At 45.8% G+C, this 16,092-nt stretch overlaps 1 long non-coding RNA gene across 2 annotated transcripts in view; it reads left to right on the forward strand.

Annotated features, from left to right (window-relative positions):
• The window catches only part of LOC146062811 (uncharacterized), a 49,378-nt gene extending 33,885 nt beyond the window's left edge, over positions 1-15,493 (forward strand). The window contains exons 3-7 of one of the 2 annotated variants that reach the window (XR_014471532.1): positions 5,537-5,600; positions 5,680-5,891; positions 5,976-6,125; positions 13,672-13,739; positions 15,350-15,493. This is a non-coding gene — a long non-coding RNA (uncharacterized LOC146062811). The remainder of the gene's footprint in view (positions 1-5,536; positions 5,601-5,679; positions 5,892-5,975; positions 6,126-13,671; positions 13,740-15,349) is intronic. The other variant, XR_014471533.1, reaches the window with a different exon arrangement.
• The last annotated feature ends 599 nt before the right edge of the window (positions 15,494-16,092 follow it).

Here is a 16,092-nt window from a genome sequence, read left to right on the forward strand (position 1 = left end):
CAGCACGCCCACTATTAAGAACAGGCCGCACACAGCCCAGACCAGCAGCAACCTCCGTGGGAGCCCGCCTCCCTTCCGCCCACCTCCCGCAGCACGTCGGTCGGGGTGACAAAGATGCTGGAGCATCTTCTCACTGGCCTGCTCTTCCTGGGGCTCAGACTGCCTGCGCTTCACACCGTCCTGACATGGACGTCGGCGGTTGTCTCCTGTGCCAGGTGGGTGCTGCCGGAATCTGTTCTCTTAGTGCTGCTGATCCCTATGTCAGGGAGATGGAGGGGACTGACCCACCTACTGTCCCCAGCTGGGCTCTGCTCCCTGCCCTGTGCCCCAGGGGTCTACTGTGGTGCTGCTCCCTCACTGTCTGCCTCTAGTCCTGGTGCTGGGTACCCCCTCTAGTCCCTCAAGGTGTAAGGTACCCTCTCCTCTGTCCCTGATACTGGACCCTCAGTGGGTACTGGTCCTCTGTCCCTAGTGCTGGACGTGCTATCACACCTGCCTGGATGCTTTCTTCCTCCATGTGGTCCCTCACTGTGCAGTTACTGGGTACTGTGGCCCCTTGGGTCCCCCTCACACAGCTGCAGCCTGAGCTTCCCACCCTTCCAGGGGTCACCAGAGCCTCCCCTAGGCTTATACTCGGGTCAATGATTTTCCCCAGGTTTTGGGGGTAAAATTAGGGGGGTCGGCTTATACTCGAGTATATACGGTAAATGTACAATATGTGAGTTGACACATGTCGACTAATGTTCAAAGGGGCAACATGCAAAAAAAACATAGTTGAGTACATTTTAATATACTGGTGTGATGGGACATAAGAACACTTTATAATGTTTTGAGTTGTTTTATTGTTTATTTAAAGTTAGCATGATAAGTTAATTTGCAGTGCAAAAATGTGATTGCCGTGGGTATGCATTGAGTAGTTCTGGTGAGTTAATTGATGAATTAATGGGTGTTCATGGTGTGCAGGTGCAATTGATTTAGGCATTTAGTGCATGCTGATTGGGGTTACAAATATAAAGTCGGCAAAAGTATGGTCTGCGAAACTAAAAACCTGCTTTGTCCTTGCGAATGTTTTTGAGTTTGAGGCGAACAGGCGCTCTAGCACACATGCAAAGCCAAACCCCTGCACTTTTAGTCAACGCCCATGTGTACGCCCAGGTATACGCCCACATCACGCCTACTGTACTTCCCATACAATCGTTCGCAAGACTAAAGCTGCTCGGTAGGTTGCTTGCGAATAGGTTGTTGTCTCCTTGCACATGCGCATTGTGTATGTTGCGCATGCGCATTGGTTTCATTCAGAAGATAATAGCGAATTTGCATGCGAGCGTGCCAATATGAATAAGGGCCAAAGTTTGGTTCTTTGAGTAGGCAATTGCAAAGTGAGGAGTTCCTTATGAATTTGGCCTTAACCCCTTCCCGACAATTGACGTACATTTACGTCATGGTCGGGAAGTACTTCCCGACACATGGCATAAATGTACGTCATGCCTTCTAACTGTCACTGCGTCTATAGACGCAGTGACAGTTAGGTGATGTCTGCTGTCCCTGACAGCAGACATCCCCCCTCGCCGCCCAGGGGGGGCAGGGGTGCCCCCCCCGGTCGGCGATCGCTGTGATTGGCTGTTCAAATCTGAACAGCCATTCACAGCGTTTCCTGTGTTACCGGCGGCTAAGCCGCTCGGTAACACAGGGATCGGTGGTGATCGGTGCTGTCAAGTACAGCACCGATCACCACCAATGTGCAGCCCCCACCTCCCACCCGCCGGGCACTCACCGCAGCAGCAGCAGCAGCTTCCCCGGCAGCAGACAGCGCAGCAGCGCTGCTCTCCTCCCTCCTCCCCCCTCCCCCCCGCAGCAGCAGCATCAAGCTGCCCAGTAAAAATAAATATATGTAGTGAATAAATATATATATATATATATATATATATATACACACATATATATATATATATATGTGTGTGTGTGTGTGTATATATATGTGTATATATATATATACACACATATATATATATATATATATATGTGTGTGTGTGTATATATATATATATATATATATGTGTATATATATATATATATATATATATATATATATATATATATATATATATATACATACATACACACACACATATATATATATATATATATATATATATATATAGAAAGATATTCCCGACATATGACGTATATATACGTCATGGTCGGGAGGTACTTCCCGACCGAAGACGTATATATACGTCATGGTTTTAAACTGTCACCGCGTCTATAGACGCGGTGACAGTTTGGAGATGTCTGCTGTCCCTGACAGCAGACATCCCCCCTCGCGGCGATCGCTGCGATTGGCTGTTCAAATGTGAACAGCCAATTGCAGCGTTTTCTGTGTTACCGGCGGCTAAGCCGCTCGGTAACACAGTGATCGGTGGTGATCGGTGCTGTTAAGTACAGCACCGATCACCACCGATCGCCAGCCCCCCCATCCCACCCGGCAGCCCCCCCTCCCTCCCACCCTCCCGGCTGCCGCAGCGCCAGCACCCCTCCCAACCCCCCACCAGCCGCAGCGCCAGCCCCCCTCCCAAAGCTGGTGACCAAAATGGGGTCACATGTGGGGGGGTTCCACTGTATTGGTGCTTCGGGGGTCTTGCTAATGCGACATAGCACCCACCTTTCATTCCACCTCCAAAAATCACTCCTTCCCTTCTGAGTCCTGCCATGCACCCAAATGGTATTTTTGGGTCACATATGAGGCATTGCCGTACTCGGGAGAAATTGGGGCACAGATTTTGGGGTGCTTTGTCTCCTTCATTCCTTGCGAAAATGAAAAATTTTAAGCTAGAACTGCATTTTTGTGTAAAAAATTACATTTTTTTACACAAAAATGCAGATCTGGCTCAAAATTTTTCATTTTCACAAGGAATGATGGAGACAAAGCCCCCCATAAAATCTGTGCCCCAATTTCTCCCGAGTACGGCAATGCCTCACATGTGACCAAAAAATACCATTTGGGTGCATGGCAGGACTCAGAAGGGAAGGAGTGATTTTTGGATTTTGCAGCACAGATTCTGGTTTAATGACCCCTGAAGCACCTATACAGTGGAACCCCCCCACAAGGGACCCCATTTTGCAAACTACACCCCTCAGGGAATTCATCTAGGGGTATAGCGTACATTTAAAACCCCCAGGGGTTTCACCAATTGTGGTACAACTGGGCTGTGAAAATGAAAAATTACATTTTTTTACACAAAAATGCAGTTCTGGCTCAAAATTTTTCATTTTCACAAGGAATGAAGGAGACAAAGCACCCCAAAATCTGTGCCCCAATTTCTCCCGAGTACGGCAATGCCTCACATGTGACCAAAAAATACCATTTGGGTGCATGGCAGGACTCAGCAGGGAAGGAGCGATATTTGGATTTTGCAGCACAGATTCTGGTGGAATGCATGGTGGGTGCTATGTCGCATTAGCAAGACCCCCGAAGCACCAATACAGTGGAACCCCCCCACAAGTAACCCCATTTTGCAAACTACACCCCTCAGAGAATTTATCTAGGGGTATAGTGTACATTTCAAACCCCCAGGGGTTTCACCAATTTTGATACAACTGGGCTGTGCAAATGAAAAATTACATTTTTTACACAAAAATGCAGATCTGGCTCAAAATTTTTCATTTTCACAAGGAATGAAGGAGACAAAGCACCCCAAAATCTGTGCCCCAATTTCTCCCGAGTACGGCAATGCCTCACATGTGACCAAAAAATACCATTTGGGTGCATGGCAGGACTCAGAAGGGAAGGAGTGATTTTTGGATTTTGCAGCACAGATTCTGGTTCAATGACCCCTGAAGCACCTATACAGTGGAACCCCCCCACAAGTGACCCCATTTTGCAAACTACACCCTTCAGGGAATTCATCAGGGGGTATAGTGTACATTTCAAACCCCCAGGGGTTTAACCAATTTTGATACAACTGAGCTGTGAAAATGAAAAATTAAATTTTTTTCATTTTCACAGCCCAGTTGTATCAAAATTGGTGAAACCCCTGGGGGTTTGAAATGTACACTATACCCCTAGATGAATTCCCTGAGGGGTGTAGTTTGCAAAATGGGGTGACTTGTGGGGGAGGTTCCTAACTTTTAGCATCTTATGGTGCCTAGAAACCTACATGGTGCCTAAAAAAATAATCTCATAAAAAGGAGGCTCCAAAATCAAGTAGGTGCTCCTTCTATTATGAAGCCTGTGGTTTGGTCAACGTGCACACTAGGGCCACATATAGGATATTTATGAAAACAAAAGAATTGGGGGAATCAATTTTTAGTCACATTTCTCTAGTAAAATCTACTGTGTTTGTTAGAAAAATGTATTAAAATTGAAACTCTGCAAAAAAAAAGAAATTTTGAAATTTCACCAACACTTTGTTTTAATTCCTGTGAAACACATAAAGGGTTAACAAACTTCCAAAATGCTGTTTTGAATACTGTGAGGGGTGCAGTTTTTGAAATGGCATCATTTATGGGGGTGTCTCACATACAAGTCCCTCAAAGTCACATCAGAACTGAACTGGTCCCTAAAAAAATCAGTGTTTGAAATTTTCTTGAAAATTTGAGAATTTGCTATTCATATTTGAAGCCTCCTAGTGTCCAAAAAAATGAAAAGGAGGTTGAAATAATGATGGCAACATAAAGTAGACATATGGTCTTTGTTAGTTATTAACTATTTTGAGTGGTATGTTTATTTGTCTCTCAAGCAGAAAATGTGACATTTTGCAAATTGCAAAATTTTCCATTTTTTCACGACATTTTGGTATTTTTCACAAAAAAACACAGACTGTATCGACCCAAATTTACCACTAACTTGAAGTACAATGTGTCACGAGAAAACAATCTCAAAATCACTGGGATAAGTAAAAGCAAAAAAAAGTTATCCCCACTTAAGTGAAACATGTCAGATTTGAAAAAAATGGCTCTGTCAGGAACGCAAAAACTGGCTCTGTCAGGAAGGGGTTAATGTGTGATGCTCTGTCAGATCTTCGTGACCTTTCACTTGCTTTACAAGACCGAAACATTCACTTGGTAAAAGTTCAAAGGTTATTAGTAAGGCAGGTTCATGTTTTTGAATCACATGTTGAAATCTGGAATTTTCTCAAATGAGGCTTCTGGAGCTATCGCAAGAGGATATTTCAAAGAAGTAGAACTTATTAAGAGAGCTAAAGTAAAAACCATCAGACGAGGGCAGTTTTATGTTTGTCATCAGAAGACATGAATTTTTACAAACTTGTTAAAGTTCTTTACGGTGACTTCTGGCCTGATGTCCTGCCAGGAGAGTTTGGTGAAAAAGAGTTGAAAACCTTATGTGACTGTTTCCAAATTAACTTTGGAAAAACAAAGATGGCTTTTCGAGACTTCAAAGACAATGGAGGCAAAAGTGTACCATCAGATTTATTGCCAATTTTGCCAGTTAGTAATGCAGAATGTGAAAGAGGATTCAGTGTGATGAACATAATCGCTACCAAGATAAGGAGTTCTCTTTCCATTTCTCACCTAGCAGAACTTATGATGAGAGGAAAGAGGATCACTCCAGTTTCCAGCACTTGTGGCGTTTGTTATAGGTCAGTTGAGCATTATTTAGAATTTTTGCTTTTTGTAATTTGATTTCACTTGCTAAAGTGCATCTTTTGCATGCTATAGGGTCCACTCTCCTCCTGCCTCTTTGGCATGAAATTTCAATGATAGGACACCACCATCAAGAGACAATCAGCCGGAAATGGCAACTACCACAATCAAAATTCACCACACCTGGAAATGGCAATGACCGACCAACATCAAAAGACACCATCCCCTGGAAATGGCAACTACCATAATATAGACTCAGTCACCAGATATTCAAAGAATCATTATGGGTAAGTATCTGTATTTGTGTTGTCCATGTAAATTCCTCTAAAGCCATACAGTTTAACTAAATACAATGTTCTCTTTATTTTTAGCTTCTTCCACATCTTTACAAAACAACAGCTTCACCACTCCTCATCTCCTTCCTCTGGCGGCTGAAATCTCTTAAGACCACCATGTCATCTGGGATTGGCTACTACCACCACAAATGGACTATGTCATCTGGAAATCAGAGACTCATTGTGGTTAGTCTTAAATCTTTCTGGTATGAGTACATTTAAAATTTACAAACTAACACCAATATATGACCTTGTAAGATCCTGTTTAGAGTAGTGTTAGGGACTTGTCCTATTGAGGTAACCTGGACGCGGTGGACAAGCCCATAATAATGGCCATCATTATGCTAATAACCTCCAATGCAATATAGCAAAGATATTAAAAGGTCTAGCATTTATATTTAGTGTGCACCTGCAAACTCCTCCTCCTGCTTGCTGCACTACAGGTCTCAGCAGGTAGCACCTCATATGTCCAGGGTGTGCAGTTTAGGGCCCCTCCCCCTATGTACTATATATTGTGTATTCATACACACTGGAAGGAACTAGAGACGCCTTCCTCCTTAACTAGCACCCCACCCACCTGTCCCAGATTGTTTTTAATTAGGTTGGAGTCCAACATTCAAGACTGCACACCTCAGCTTGGCACTATGAGGGTAAGTCCTACTATATATATATGCTGAGTGTTAGTCTGTGGGACTGTGTTTGGGGCGCAGGGCTCTTTGGGCTGCTGTTGCTGCGCTGCTCCATTGCATCATATTGTATACTTTCCATCACCCCTTTAGTTTGTTTAATATATATGTAGCACCCTTCACATTTATTATTACTTCTTACCTAGGTAAGTCCTATCACATATAATTTCCCCTATCCCTTTTACTATCACTTTAATTTCACACTAATGTGATGCCATGGGGTGGTTCTGCTGGGCTGGCCTGGGGGGCCCTGTGCCCTGGACCTGTCCCAGAGTAGTGTTAGGGACTTGTCCTATTGAGGTAACCTGGACGCGGTGGACAAGCCGATAATAATGGCCATCATTATGCTAATAACCTCCAATGCAATATAGCAAAGATATTAAAAGGTCTAGCATTTATATTTAGTGTGCACCTGCAAACTCCTCCTCCTGCTTGCTGCACTACAGGTCTCAGCAGGTAGCACCTCATATGTCCAGGGTGTGCAGTTTAGGGCCCATCCCCCTATGTAAGATCCTGTTTAGCACATACAATATGATTCATTCATATTTACCAATGAGAAACCTATTAATAGCACTGTAATTGGAGTCTTATGCAAAGCAAAATTTCAGGGTATTTCTAGTACGATTTTCTCTACTGTATCTTATGTGGCTAAAAACATTAAAGATGTAATTTGTAATAATAAAAGAACAGCTGATCCTCATCCTGCGTGGATATAATTTAAAGTCAACAGCAAATGGGTAAACAATGAATATACCTAAAGAGGTGGAGTTATGGGCGTGGCATCTGTCAGTTGGGAGGTGCTAGCGGTGTGGTCCACAAGGGTGGGTGTTGAGGGGTGAGTTCCACCACCTCCCTTCGACCACTTTAAGCACTGCTTAGAACCATGAAGCGGATAGGCCACAGCAGCAGAACAATGCTGGGTTCTACTTTGGTCAGCTAAGAACAGGACACTGAGGCTATATTATATATTATAAAACTGTTGGGGGCTGCATAGGCGCAAAGCCATATACAGTAAGAGCCCTATGTTTTGTGATGCTTTGTTTAAAGTAGTGGTAGTGCTAGCTTAGGTCAGGTCAGGTGTTACTTCTTTCTCTTGATATTTTGGAGGCCCCTCCCACCCACTCAAATTTAATTTGATTTTGATACTATTCTGATTCATTCTATAATCGGCTAAAGAATGCCATATGGGCGGGAAGTCGCTACTGGCCAGCGTTCAAAGTCCTACATAAGCGGTCATTGTGGGACACCCCCTTTTTGAAGGACAGTGGGTGTGGCCTTCCCATGCAAGTGGACAGAGGGTTCTCCTGTGTTGGTACGTCCATGCTTTGCCAGACAGAGTAAAGGGTGGAGAGTTCCTTACAATGCAGGTTATGCAGTTAGGAGGCGGTGGGAAGTCCCCTCCTTGGTATTTTGAGTTACCGGTAGTAACGCCTTTCTTTGCCGTCCTCCACTTAAGCTTTGAATCTAGCAGTTGGTGTCTGTGTCATTATTTCTTAGTGTTAAGGTAGATTAAAGTATATGTATATGTGTGTCACAGTAAAATAATGGGCGCCTTACATTCATACAGTAGCTACAGTATACACAGGTATTCCGCACATGGAGTTAAAACAGCAGGGAACAAAGTAATACAGCCTCAATGTCATTTAAAGATGGACATCGCATCGCAATGTTTCACATCTATCAATGTTTTTGTTTTGATAGTAGAACTATTACCGTACGATGACAGCAGTCCGATTAGGTTGTGCCCCCCATTCTGCAGTTCTTTTGCACGTCTGGCCACGCTAAAGATGTTTGATAGTAAAACAAATTATTATGATTTGTGCATGCACTTTTGATGTGATGTTCAGTTACCATCACATTGAAAGATTCAATAGCAGATGCCCTGCCAGCATTTGATGGTGTGCTTCCAATGTCCACCCTAGTGTAATTTTCCTTGTCTGGAGATAGTGGGGCGGAGTGATACAGAGCAGTGTGTGACCTGTCTTGAGGAGAGGGTGCGGAGTGATACAGAGCAGTGGGGCAGATGTATTAAGCCTGATGAAGAGATAAACTGGAGATAAAGTGGAAGGAGATAACTCACCAGCCAATCAGATCCCAACTGTCATATTTCAAACACTGCTGATTGGCTAGTGCGTTATCTCTTCCACTTTATCTCCACTTTATCTCCAGTTTATCTCTTCTCCAGGCTTAATACATCTGCCCCAATGTGTGAACTGTCTCGAGGAGAGGGGCAGAGTGATACTGAGCAGTGTGTGTGACCTGTCTCGAGGAGAAGGGGCGGAGTGATACAGAGCTGTGTGTGTGTCCTGCCTCAAGGAGAAGGGGCAGAGAGATACAGAGCAGTGGGTGACTTGTCTCGAGGAGACGGGGAGGAGTGATACAGAGCAGTGTGTGTCATGTCTCGAGGAGAGGGGGCGGAGTGATACAGAGTAGTGTGTGTGTGACCTGTCTCGAGATTAAGGGGAGCAGTGTGTGTGTGACCTGTCTCGAGGAGAAGGGGCGGAGTGATACAGAGCAGTGGGTGACCTGTCTCGAGATTAAGGGGAGCAGTGTTTGTGTGAACTGTCTCGAGGAGAAGGGGCGGAGTGATACAGAGCTGTGTGTGTTTCCTGCCTCAAGGAGAAGGGGCAGAGAGATACAGAGAAGTGTGTGACCTGTCTCGAGGAGAAGGGGCAGAGAGATACAGAGCAGTGGGTGACTTGTCTCGAGATGAAAGGGCAGAGTGATACAGAGCAGTGTGTGTGTGACTTGTCTCGAGGAGAAGGGGCGGAGTGATATAGTCAGAGTGTGATGAGTCCTGTCAGGAAAACTCCCCTGAATGCTCTTAAGACAATTATACCCCTTTCAGACATAGGCGAAAATCCCAGGTTTTTCCACATGAACGCGCTGAAACCCAGGAGTAGAGTATGGGCGGGATTCTGGTACAATCGCGGCGAATGTGTATATTTACCGCAAGATGACCGTCACTACTTCGCGCCGTTTCAGCTCCTCTCATCTCCATATTCTGTAAGAATTCAGGGTACTCTTTACTTAGTGCGGCGCCCGTCGCGGGCATCGCGGGTACATTAATGTATGGCCGCGACGCGACCGACGCGATGCCCGCGATTTGCCATTGAAATCAATGTAAAACATAAAAATCGTGTCGGTCGCGTCGCGGCCGCACATAAACGCACCCGCGATGCCCGCGACGCGATGCTCACGATTTCCCATAGGGAACAATGTTAAAAGTCGCGATGGACCCGATTTTAGTGTTAAATGGCTCAATCAACCCGATTTGGCCATAGGAATCAATGTTAAATGGGCCACAGAGCCCATTAACCCTTAAATGTCCCCCCAAATTTTTAACGCCACCCCACGATCCACGCCAACCCGAAGCGTGGCGAGCGCAGCGAGCCCGCGAGGGGCGGCGGTACGCGTCCTCCGACCTTTTCATGCCCTACTATCCACGTCGGCGTGGTGTGAGAATATAATAGTGTGGCGAGCGCAGCGAGCCACCGAGCCCGAAGCGTGGCGAGCGCAGCGAGCCCCGCGAGGGGACGCGGATACCTTCACAGGTAGACGCGTCCCCTCGCGGGCTTCACAGGTGTCCGTGGCGACCCGGACACCTGTGAAGCCCGCGAGGGGACGCGTCTACCTGTGAAGGTATCCGCGTCCCCTCGCGGGGCTCGCTGCGCTCGCCACGCTTCGGGCTCGGTGGCTCGCTGCGCTCGCCACACTATTATATTCTCACACCACGCCGACGTGGATAGTAGGGCATGAAAAGGTCGGAGGACGCGTACCGCCGCCCCTCGCGGGCTCGCTGCGCTCGCCACGCTTCGGGTTGGCGTGGATCGTGGGGTGGCGTTAAAAATTTGGGGGGACATTTAACGGTTCATTGGCCCTATTTGGGCTGTGTGGCCCATTTTACATTGATTTATATGCCAAAATCGGGTCCATTGAGGCATTTAAGTGTCAAATCGCGGTCAATCAGGCTTTTTAACATTGTTTCCTATGGGAAAATCGCGGTGATCGCGGTAATCGCGGGCATCGCGACCATCCAATTTTACCCGCGATGCCCGCGATTACCGCGATCACCGCGATTTTTACCCGCGATGACCACGATTTTGATCGGCGGCGCCGTTCTAGGTAAAGAGTACCGAATTCAGTTACCGCAATCTGTTTGCGGTAACTGACCCCTGCGCGATCTCCGTCCTTTTTGTGTCTAGTGCGCATGCGCCCGCTGTGTGCATAGGGGATATGCGCACTAGCACCTTCCTGCTTCCGGACGCTGCGCAGCTCAAAGATGCGCGCGTTTTGTAGCACGGCAGATCCCTGGTTCATCTGTAAGTTTACTGTATTGTGAAACGGGTCACCATACGGTGATATGTGCTGTGTGTAATGTATGTGTAGTGTGAAAGGGTCTTTGTGAAATTCCCGGGTGTTATGCCCCTGGAATTACACCCGGGTTTTTTGCAGGGTTTTTCCTGGTTAATACACGGGTGTACGTCAGTGTGAACAGCACAGACCCGTGTTTTTCACACATGATGCCAAAATACAAGCTCATTGGGGGATGTATTCATGTGATATGTGACATGCATTATGTGCTACGCAAGTACATATACATTATACGCAATTATTAATCATATACAATCTACGCATTATACGTTATATGCAAGTACGTATATATTATATGTTATACAAGTACGTATAAGGGACAAGATTCTCTAAGAATCTCCGCCCCCTATCGCCGACCATCGCATTTTCTAGGAACTAAACAGGGCAGGGCGCTGGAGGGGCAGACTGGGCACGCTGACGTCACATATGGGGGCGTGCCCGGGCCGCCGCGTCCCAAATGGGGGTGTGCCAGGGCCACCGCATCACAAATGGGGGCGTGCCCGGACTGCCTCGGGACAAATGGGGGCGTGCTCGGACCGACATGGCACAAATGGGGTAGGTCCTGGGCCACCACGTCAATGAATGGGGCATGCCCGTGCCTCCGCATCGCTGATTGTGGCTTGCCCGGCACTAAGAATGTCCCCGAGCTGCCGGGAAAGCACAATGCACCGCAATCAATGACGGCGCTGGGCTTCACCGGTGCACTACGGCAGGTCAGGCAGTAGTTTTTTTTAGTCGCGCGCTGCTAGAGGGGCAGGGCGCATTCTGCCCTTTTTTAAATAGGGCAGGGCGCAGCGCCCCGCTGAAACATCCTAGCGGGAACTGTAATGTTGTGCGATGTGAGTTCTGATTCAATCAGAGCACATCACATGGCATGTCGCACGTGTGTTTACACTGTAAGCACGCTGTGATGGATAGGCAAGTAGATTGCTGTGAAAACAAGAGGGAGAAGACATAACTTTTTTTTTTTTGTCATTTAAATAAAACAATGTACATGGAGTTTTTCTAGCTGTCAGTTTACATACGGAAGGGTGGGATGCTGAAAGTTTCTCTGTCAATCTGGGGCGTTTTGGTGTACTTACCGCTGGCAGCTCGCTACGTTACCGCATCTCTTTCCTCCCTTGGGCGGGATGTGGTAACATCCGCGGCCCCCCTTCGCCGGCTACTGCATTTATAATAACAGCATATGCTGTAACATATGCCGTTATTACTGCAAAGGGACAGCTCTTGCGATAAGAGCATGTCACTCGCAATGCTGTGCCGGCACTGAACTTCCGGGAGTGTGACTCGGGAGTCCTTCTGCGCATGCGCAGAGTGAAGCGCCGGCCGCAGGGCATGCTGGGAGGGATCCGTCACGGAATCCCATAGGCTTCTGCAAGGAATCGCCACATTTTGCTGGCGAGTCCCTCCGTAGCACCGGCACTGCGGAGGCGCCTCACAGAATATGGAGATGGGTTAAAATTCCATGAAAGGGGTTTTTTATCCCATTTTTGGTTTATAGAATCTCGGCTGTTCCTGACACCAGCAGTCACGTGTGGTGATGTGACTGTGCGCATCGAGGGCACCTTGGTCTGTGGGCAGTGTATGTGGCAGACCCAGTGTGTGTAGGTAGTTTTTTTAATGCCAGTTTTATTTTTATTTTTTTTATAAATGATGTCTTGGCATTTTTTATATTTATTTATTTATTTATTAGCAGTTTCTTATATAGCGCACACAGATTCAACAGCGCTTTACAGAGAATATTTGAACATTCACATCAGTCCCTGCCCCAGTGGAGCTTACAATCTGTATTCCCTGTGTGTACACGCACACACAGACATTCTAGGGTTAATTTTTAGGAGCCAATTAGCCTACCAGTATATTTTTGGATTGTGGGAAGAAACCGGAGTACCCGGAGGAAACCCACGCAAGTACGGGGAGAATATACAAACTCCGCACAGTTAGAGCCATGGTGGGAATTGAACCCATGACCTCAGCGCTGTGAGGCAGTAATGCTAACCATTACACCATCCATACTGCCAATATGCTAATATTTGTTGCAATCTGTGTATGGGCGCTGCACATCTACTCCATGTACATTTGACGCGAAAATCACCCAATGCATTAATATTCATCTAAGGGGTAATTTAATATACTGTAAATTGGTCTATAACCACTTTCATTAGCAAACTAATGGTCCATACACACTGGGCGACTTTGCCCAGCATGTATGGACAGCGATGATGGGAATCATCGCCGGGGGGAAAGCCGCTCTGTGCATACACACTGAGTGGCTTTCCCTCTGCCCGGCACCAACGGCGGGGGGGAGGATGGCTCTGCATAGCGGGGAGTTATGCAAAGCTCTCTTGAAAGCCGCACATCTGTTGGTATAACCAGCAGATGAGCGGCTTTCCCAGATGAACAGCGCTCACCGCTCATCGCCGGGCCACACACACTTGGCAACTTTGAGCTGAATGCCGCTCAAAACCCCTGTTTAGGGTAACTTTCTACTCAAAGTCGGCAAGTGTGTATGGGCCTTTAGTCCATTCTATTATTGCCACAATGAAGTATAAAATAAACTAAATAATTTTGCTGGGTTTTTTTTATCCCCCACTGCTAAGCATTGCTATGTCATTTATGGTACTTTTTCCAATTTTAGTGATCTTTAACGAGTAATTTTATTTTTATTACAGGTCTAAACTGATTCGTAGGACTTGGCTTAAGGGTCTGCAATTGGAATAATAATCTTTTCAAGTATCAGGTAAAAGAGAATTTTCAATTTTTAAAATTCACATATTATTATGAAAGTATTCAACTATATCATCTTGAAAAGCAATAAAGGGTTAAGATTGAAAGATGGAGCAGTATTCATCGTTGTAGGTGATGTTGATGGATTTGCCCTTGCCATCCCCTACCACTCACAACATTTGTATGTTGGAATGGGGCGTGCACACACGAGTAGCGTGTGGCCCCCCCCCCCTTCAACGGTGCTGCCCTCAGTCGCCCGGTGCCCACACCGGTGCAACTGCAGCCCCCTCAGTGTCCCCTGCCCCCCCCCCTCCCCCCCAGCCCCCTCGAGTGGTATGCGGATAGTATTGCTACCGTCTTGCCGCATGGATACTGAGATGAACTTGCGTGGTGGGCGAACGTGCATCTTTGTCAGATGGAGCGCCATGTTGCTGGTGGATCAGCAGCACACTGCGGGTGGTTAGCAAGCGACAATAATGCCAGGACTATCTGTAAATAAAATTTGCTGGCCAGCTACACCTCCATTTGCCGTTAAATTCAATTTTATTTATAGGATATGTTTGGACATAACGCATGAATTGCAATTTGCTTGTATTTAGAGATTCCCTTTTCATTGCGAGTCGCCAGGACACATCGGCTCACAACGGCGCCCCTCTCCCTCCCACTTTTGGCTCTACTGCTTCTGCGCTCGGCTCTCCTCCAACCAGCACTCTGAAGTGGATCAGAGCAGGGAGGATGTGGTCATTGGCACGGGCAGCACAGCTCTATAGTGGTGTCTGGAGACATGTGAGGGGCTTGCTAGCAATGCAGGGAGGCCGTAGTTTGTGTGGGGCTGCTGTGGGTTAGCGTTTGAACCTCTTTAACTACTATTGATCATTCCCATATTTGTCTGTAAAATTTCCCCCACCGCGTTAACCCTGAGGGGGATGACTAAACCTTCTTGGTATACATTACTATCCCCGATAACGGGGTGTAATCTACAATTTCACCATAGTGAATTTACCCCCAAAACTCTATTGGTCTTGCATTTTTGTCTAATTAGAATGAAATTTCTATCTCTAAATTTTTTACATACATGTTAATGACAGCCCTTTTCTCTTCTAAATATTTGGAATCTATAGTGTATTTTTGCATTCTATTTAAAAAACTAATATCAACGGTTTGGGGGGTATACTTATTTTTGAACTAAAAAAATCCTTTTTGAAAACCTGATGAGGGAAGAATGCTTCCTGAAACATTACAAAGCGACCTTACCCGAGAAAATTGAACATGTGTTTGTGGCATTACAAGCATGCCTACTGAACCTAGGTATGTCTTTTGACTAATAAGCCCAGAAGATATTCAGGGTCCCATCCTTAATTTATCTATTTGAAGCCTCTATTTGAGGAATTTGCGCACTCATTGTACCACGCCAACGTGGACTTTGAATACCCTTCCACACAACTCGATGATTAAAAGGCGAAGGGGTCTGGGTTACGTCTCTCGAGTTTGATTGTCATCCATTCCCCGTGACATTGCTTTCCCCCATTAAATCTTTATTTATTTGTTTTACGATTTCCTTTTGGTCCATTTTGTAACGAATCTCTATGTAATATGTAATTTTCTCTACTGTATTATGTTTAGTAAGAATGTCATCAGAACATGCATCCGAAGAGGTGGAATTTGAAAATGTATCTTCGGATTATCATACTGAATTGGAGTCATCAGGAGTTTCTGAAATGGAGACTCCAGCAGAAGAATTAGACAGTAGGCGCAAACGTGCTCCACGGTTTTCCACTTCAGAAAATGAGGCCCCAGTTGAAGGCATTCTAGCCAATTATAAGATATTATTTGGCAAAAGTTCCGGTTTCAATTTTCCATTTGAAAAAAAAAGAAGCTACATGGAAGAAAATTGCCAGTGAGGTGTCGGCTGTAGGAAAAATCCTTCGATCGGCCATGGTTTGTAAAAAAAGATATTCGGACTGTAAAGTTCTAGTTAAGAAGAAGTTGAGTATGCAAACTCTCCACGCAAAAAAAACTGGAGGGGGCGGACCTCTGAAGGTGGATTTCTGCAACTGGGAAAAACGTCTGTCGGAAAAAATGTAACCCCATGCTGTGCGCGGAGTTGAAGGAGCCGTGGACACTGCGTCGTATTCTAATGAACACAAAAGATCACATGGTAAGTAGTGGTGCAAATTATTGGTATTTTAAAGTGCATATAATAGCACAAATGATACGTACAATGTTTTTAATACACAGAACATATTGAATGTATAAAGGTAACGAAATTATGTTTTCTAGAAATAACAGTCATTGGTGGAGTTTATATGAGTGTAATATCCATTTACTTTTGAATTGCTTTTGACATGCATCATAGAGTTCCCCCT

This window comes from Crinia signifera, chromosome 3, assembly GCF_055691185.1.
Source record: "Crinia signifera chromosome 3, ASM5569118v1, whole genome shotgun sequence".
Taxonomy (NCBI): domain Eukaryota; kingdom Metazoa; phylum Chordata; class Amphibia; order Anura; family Myobatrachidae; genus Crinia; species Crinia signifera.